Here is a 6,531-nt window from a genome sequence, read left to right on the forward strand (position 1 = left end):
CAGGGATAATGTTTGCCACTTTGGGAATTAGGCCAAAACCCTTAACCATCCTTCTCCTAAAGTTACAAACATACCCCTGGATCAAATCTCCACTCCACTTTTATGGAACATCTGGTTTGTTGCTTCTTATCAATTTGTTCTTAAGCCACTTACTAACTCCTACAACCAGGACCCTGCCTCCTTATAAGCAACATCATTCCACCCCACTTATTATTAAAATACTCTTAATGCCCCTAACAGGACCAGATAACCCACTCCTTTGTCATTACTTCTGTTATTACCTAGAGTGGGTCTATGACAGTAAAATATTTACTACTGGAGACACCCTAAACTGTTCTTATGGAGGATTAGGGGAGAAAATCAGTGACTTACATCCCCTCAGAACAAAAGTGGATAAGGCTTATGGTTGTTTCACCAGGTTCCCAGTCTCAGGGCACACGCTTGGATAGCTTTACGTCATGGATTAGACAAATTGGCAATAAGTTAAGATTACACTCCCTAACCCTACTCAGCACTGGTCATACTGGAGACCTTGGTGATGCTCAACTCCAGGCCAGGGGTCCCAGGAGGTTGAAATGCCATGACCTGCCCTGGGACCCAGTTCTCAGGAGGCTGATGTGCCTCGACCTGCCCAGGGATTCGAACTCCAGGAGGCTGTCACGCCTCAGCATTCCCGGGGGTCTGCACCTGACCTGAGGATGCCCAGCTCTCAGGTTGCAACAGTACTGGGTAGGATAAGCTTCAGAGACTCATTCCCTAAGGAAGCCCACCCATAAAAATAGAAGAAAGCCTATTCGTTGTGGGACTGTGCTGGGTCTCAGCTATAACTCAGGAGCCCAGTGAAAACCCCATTGCCTTTCTGGAAAGGCTAAAAGAGGCCCTCCAAAAATTTACTAAAGGACTTAGACTCTCATGAGGGACAGGCGATTTTAAAGGACAAATTCCTGTCCCAATGTGCATCAGACATCAGGATAAAGTTACAACAGCTACAGCAGTAGGACTCTGCTGCCTCTTTATACAAGATGGTCCAGAAAGCCACCGATAACTTTTATAATAGAGAACAGAAGAGGGAAGCCAAGGCTCAGGAAAGGGAGAAAAGGAAATAGACAAGGTATGCCCAGATGCTGGCTCTATGGAAGCCCTATGGCAAACCCCAAGTCCTTGAAGGACAAGGCGCAAGGCAAATGCCTGATCTGTAGAGAGGTGGGACACTGGGCCAAAGGGTGTCCAAACTGTGGCAAGTCTCCTAAAATGGCTTGCTATAAATGCCATCAGTTGGGACACTGGGCGGCACTCTGCTCTCAGGACCCAAAAGCCTCAAGGTCAAGAGCCAAGCCTTCCTCCACGATGGTTCAACAGGACTGAAGTGGCCTGCTCCAGCCAGCCCACCTGTCATAGATAACCATCATGGGGCTGGAGTCAAGGGTGCAACTGGATGTGGCAGGTAGGTCCAAGAATTTCTTGGTTGACACACAGGGCTGCCTACTCTGTCCTGACCTCCTACTCTGGAGCCTTCTCCTCTCAGACCTGTACCATTTGGGGTGCTACAGGAAAAACAATTACAAAAAGATCCACCTGAGCACTTCTTTGTTGCTGGGATGCACAAATATTTTCCCACCAGTTTCTGGTGGTCCCTGAGTGTCCTATTCCCTTATTGGGAAGAGATCTTTCCCTGCCTTTGAAATCTTGCAGCTATCACAGTCCTGATAGAAGATGCTTTAAAACTCTCTTGGGGGCAAACTAAATATTTTTACCAACCAGCAAGTGAAACAACTCCTGAATGGGAGAGGCCACTTATAGATGTCTGATCAAAGGATCCTCAGATATCAAGTAGTGCTGATGGAAAATCCAGGCCTGACTATATCCCCTTGTGAGGTTCTTAACTCATCTACCCTCCTGCCTACCCCTGAGGGCTCTTTCCCCTTTCACTCTTGTCTAGAAGCTTTGGAACACTGGACAAAACCCTGAGAGGGATTGTCAGAAGATCCTCTGACCAATCCTGAGGAAATCTGGTACACTGATGGAAACAGTTTTATCTTGGATGGAAAAAGAAGAGCCAGATATGCAGTAGTCTCCAATTTTGAGACCATAGAGGATAAACCTTTGCCACCAGGTACTTCAGTCTAATTAGCTGAGCTCATAGCCCTGACTTGAGCTTTAGAGCTGGGAAAAGGAAAAAGAGTAGACATTTACACTGACTCCAAGTATGCCTTTCTGGTGCTACATGCACCTGCTGCTATTTGGAAAGAAAGAGGCCACCTGACCACCTGAAGATCCCCAATCAAATATGGCAATCAAATTCTTAGACTCTTGGAGCCAGCCCATCTGCCCACTGAGGTTTCAGTCTCCGATTGTAACGGACACCAGAAAGGGAGCACAGAAGTGGCATGAGGGAACCAAGCAGTGGATCAGGCAGCTAAGAGAGCAGCATTACAGAACCATGACCTAATAAGGGTTGCCACCCTATTTCTGCAGACTCATTTGCCAGAAACTCCTTCATATATTGAAGGTGAGACTCTTAAAGCTAAGAGTGAGGGCTTTCAAGAAGATCATATGGGGTGGCTCCAAAAGGAAGGACTCCTTTTTCTGCCTGGGATCCTCCAATGGAAGTTGGTTAACTCCTTACATGCCACCACTCATTTAGGGAAAAACACCCTCCAAAGATTACTGGAAAGGTCCTTCAGAGGAGCAGGCTTCCAATATGACTATAAAGCAAGTGGTCTCCTCTTTCCCCACATGCCAATTAAACAATCCCCAAGGAGATCAAAGACCCCAGCTTGCCCAAACTCTCCAACAGTATGGGACCTACCCAGAAGGGAACTGGCAGATGGACTTCACCCAGATGCCAGTTTCTCAAGTGTATAAATACCTATTAGTTATGATGGATACATTCACAGGATGGATTGAAGGCTTTCCCACCCAGACTGAGAAGGCTAAGGAGGTGGTAAAAAAAGCTGCTCCATGAGATCATTCCAAGATTTGGCCTGCCCAGGTCATTTCAAGTTGACAATGGGACATAATTTACTTCTAAGGTCACCCAAGGGGTCTCTAAAGCATCGGGCATTGTTCATTATCTCCATTGTACCTGGAGGCCTTAGTCTTCAGGAAAAGTAGAAAGAGCCAACCAATTCTTAAAATCAGTCATAAAAAAGATAACCCAGGAGACCTCCCTGGGATGGAAGGAGGCTTTACCAATAGCTCTCCTCTTACAAATAGACCCGTCTTGCCTCTAAGGAACAGGTTGGTCTTAGTCCTTATGAGATGCTATATGGGAGACTTTTGTTTATGTCAGTGACTCTTCCTAGATTCAGAGGCTTAGATCCTCTGGCCTTATACTATGGCCATTGGGCAATTCCAACAAGATATACACTTTTGGGGTATCAACCAGGACCTAAAAGATTCTAAAGAGCCACCACTATATGCTCCAGGGACTCAAGACCTGATTAAAATTTGGAAAGATGGGTCCCCAAAGGCTCAAATCCAGCCTACAGGGAAGGGCCCCTACCTTGTAATACTTTCTACCCCCACAGCAGTTAAGGTACCAGGACAAGACTCCTGGATTCACTACTCATGAGTCAAGCCATAGAAAAAAACAGAAGAGGACACTCAATACACCTGTGAGCACCTGGGAGCTCTCAGATACCTATTCAGGACTACAAATGAGTGCCATTCTAATGAACACTCCCAAAATTACATTTCTGGAGATAAGATTTCTGAGGATAGCTCTAAAGAGCCAACACAGCTTGGCAGGGACAACACAAAATAGACAGGAGACAGATCTTCTGATCCCTAAACAAGGAGGAACTTGAGCCATATCAAATGAGACATGTTGTTTCTGGGTAAATACCTCCAGCCAAGTTAAAAAAGCCTCACAGTCCTCAAGAAAAACGTTCAGATCCTACAGGATCTCAAAGAATGACCTGGAGAGTTCTTGGGGTGGCTACAATCTCTCTTGGGGATTTTTCTCCTGGCAAGCAGGAATTTGGAGTTGGTTAATGCCCCTACTAATCCCTGTTATCACCATATTGATGCTGCTTGTGATTGCTCCATGTATTGTCAATTGTCTAACCTGTTTTGTCTCTGCCCAGGTCAACAAGCTACAACATGCATTGCCAGTTCAACAAGGACATATAAAACTACACCTGACCATGGAAGATATCACTCACCCTTAGATGGACACCACTGTAAGGACTCTGAAGCTTGAGACTAGCAAGAGGGGGAGGCCCAATGCCCCTTGCTGTCCCAGTTCAGCAGGAAGTAGCAAGAGAGACCTTGATGCCCCTATTCCCAAAGAATTGGGCCTCCCATCTCTTGAGGGGGGAATATTAGGTAGCTGGAATAGGAAAAAGGAGTCCAAAATAGTGGTGGATAAAAGACAAAGAAAGAAAAAGCCCACAAAAATAGGAAAGGAAGGTCCAAGGACTGGAGTGAGAACCTCAGGTAAAGCAAACAGCTCTGCTGGCTAGTGCCATTTACATAGGGCAGGCTCAGGAAGAGGAGAAAAATCCTACAAAAAGAGGAGCCAAAATTGAGCCACAGGCTTCGCTTCTCTTCGTTTCTTTTGGGTCGGCCTGCCCTCACACCTCGAGCATGTATTTTCCTTTGCTTGCCAAATGAAACTGAGCGGTACCACTGGTCTGTCCGTCACTTCAAATTTTTGCTGTGGTGAGACAGAACTGAGGAAATTACAAACTCCACTGACAGGAAGATCCCTTGGAAGAGGGCATGGCAACCCACTCCTGTATTCTTGCCTGGAGAATCCCGTGGACAGAGGAGCCTGGCGGGCTATAGCCCATGGGGTCACACAGAGTCAGACACGACTGCGGTAACATTAGCATGCGCACGCATCGAAGATGAAAAATGTTGCTGCACCAGCAACAGAAGGACTTTGCAGGGGATCAAGCGCTCAGCTCAACTAACATGGCAGAAGTGGAGTTTGGAATCAGTACCTCTTTCCTCACCTTCCTCCCCAGTTCAGGAGGCCACCTCTCTGTTACTTCGGCCTCTAGTCAGACAGGAAACTCACCATGACAGGACACTTCTTACCATATGGGTCTGTTTACAGAGAGCAAACATGTTATTTGGAAGCAATTAAAAGCAGCTGATGGGAATGACTGAAGGCAGAACAAGAGGGTGACAGAGGATGAGACGGTTGGATGGCATCACTGATTCAATGGACATGAACTTGGGCAAACTCTGGGAGATGGTGAGGGACAGGGAAGCCTGGCATGCTGCAGTCCATGGGGTCATGAAGAGTCAGACATGGCGACTGAACAACAACAATAAAAGCTGATTCTGTAGCCATTCATGTCATATAAGGGAACTGGCATTTGTGTCACACTCAAGGTTTGTGAAGAGCTCTCATACTGTAGTTAATATTTATTGAGTACCTACTATATGCCGAGTACTGTGCCCAGATTTTATGTGTGTTATTTCACTGGATCTTCACAATAACACTTTCAGACTACTTTCATTGTTATCTCTATTTTACAAATGCTGAGACTGAAACACAAAAGTTGTGAGTTGCTTAAAGTCACATGACTAGTATGCAAAAATTTGACTTATGCCCAAGGGTTACTATAAAACAGAAATGAGCATTTCCTATTTGTTATAAGGACATTTTCTTTGTATGTCAAATTTGACTGGTGGCACCAGGGCTATTGTAAATGTTCAGGTTTCCTGTGACTAACTATGACTTGTAAGAAGAAAAACTTTTATATTCATCCAAAATCAAAACCTCCTCTATTCACAAAAGAAACCTGTAATAATTTTCTGATCTTTCCTCCAGTGGACTGTGAACCATTTCTGTAAATAGTTATCCCTTCATTGCAAAACTCCTACGAAAGAGGTCAATGAGTGAAGGAAAGAAATGACACATTTCCAAAAATCTGCTTTCCTCTTTCAAGTTCTTTCCTGGCCACTTCTTTTTCCTCTTTTGTAATCTGGCCAATTCTCGGTCTGATGAGGCAAGTCCCCTGCCTCTTGTTATGAATTTCTGGTGGTTTTTGACATTCTGGGGTTGAAATCAGGCTGAGGGCCCACTGAGTAGTTTTAGTCTCTGCCAGACCCTTATGTACTGTCTATGCTGGGTAAATGTCAAATACTAATGATGATAACAGGGCAGATAAGATCAGCTGTTCACAGCATTCAACTTCCTTCTTAGTGGAAGGAACAGACCAGCATGAAGCAGAAACGGTGGCCTCTTCCTCCTTGAACCCAAGGCTCTATCGGGCTGACTGCAGCCACACATCTCCATTTGAATGATCGATTGTACTAAGAATGGTTGGGGGTTGGTTGGTTTAGTCGCTAAGCCGTGTCCGACTCTTGCGACCCTACAGACTGTAGCCTGCCAGGCTCCTCTGTCCATAGGATTCTCCAGGCAAGAATTCGGGGGTGGGTTGCCATTTCTTTCTCCATATTTCATCAATTCTTATGGCTCATATTTCTTATCTCTTAAAATCTTTGAGATAGGGATACACCTTAAAAATAATGACACTTTTACATCTCTGTGTCACGACAGCTGTGACATAG

General features: G+C 45.4%; 1 long non-coding RNA gene across 1 annotated transcript; it reads left to right on the top strand.

Annotated features, from left to right (window-relative positions):
* Window positions 1–523: 523 nt before the first annotated feature.
* On the top strand, window positions 524–5,300 carry LOC139036248 (uncharacterized). Its single transcript, XR_011488953.1, has 2 exons — window positions 524–2,113; window positions 4,089–5,300. It is a non-coding gene; the product is annotated as an uncharacterized lncRNA (long non-coding RNA).
* Window positions 5,301–6,531: the final 1,231 nt, after the last annotated feature.

The sequence above is a fragment of the Odocoileus virginianus genome, chromosome 8 (assembly GCF_023699985.2).
Source record: "Odocoileus virginianus isolate 20LAN1187 ecotype Illinois chromosome 8, Ovbor_1.2, whole genome shotgun sequence".
In the NCBI taxonomy this organism is placed as follows: domain Eukaryota; kingdom Metazoa; phylum Chordata; class Mammalia; order Artiodactyla; family Cervidae; genus Odocoileus; species Odocoileus virginianus.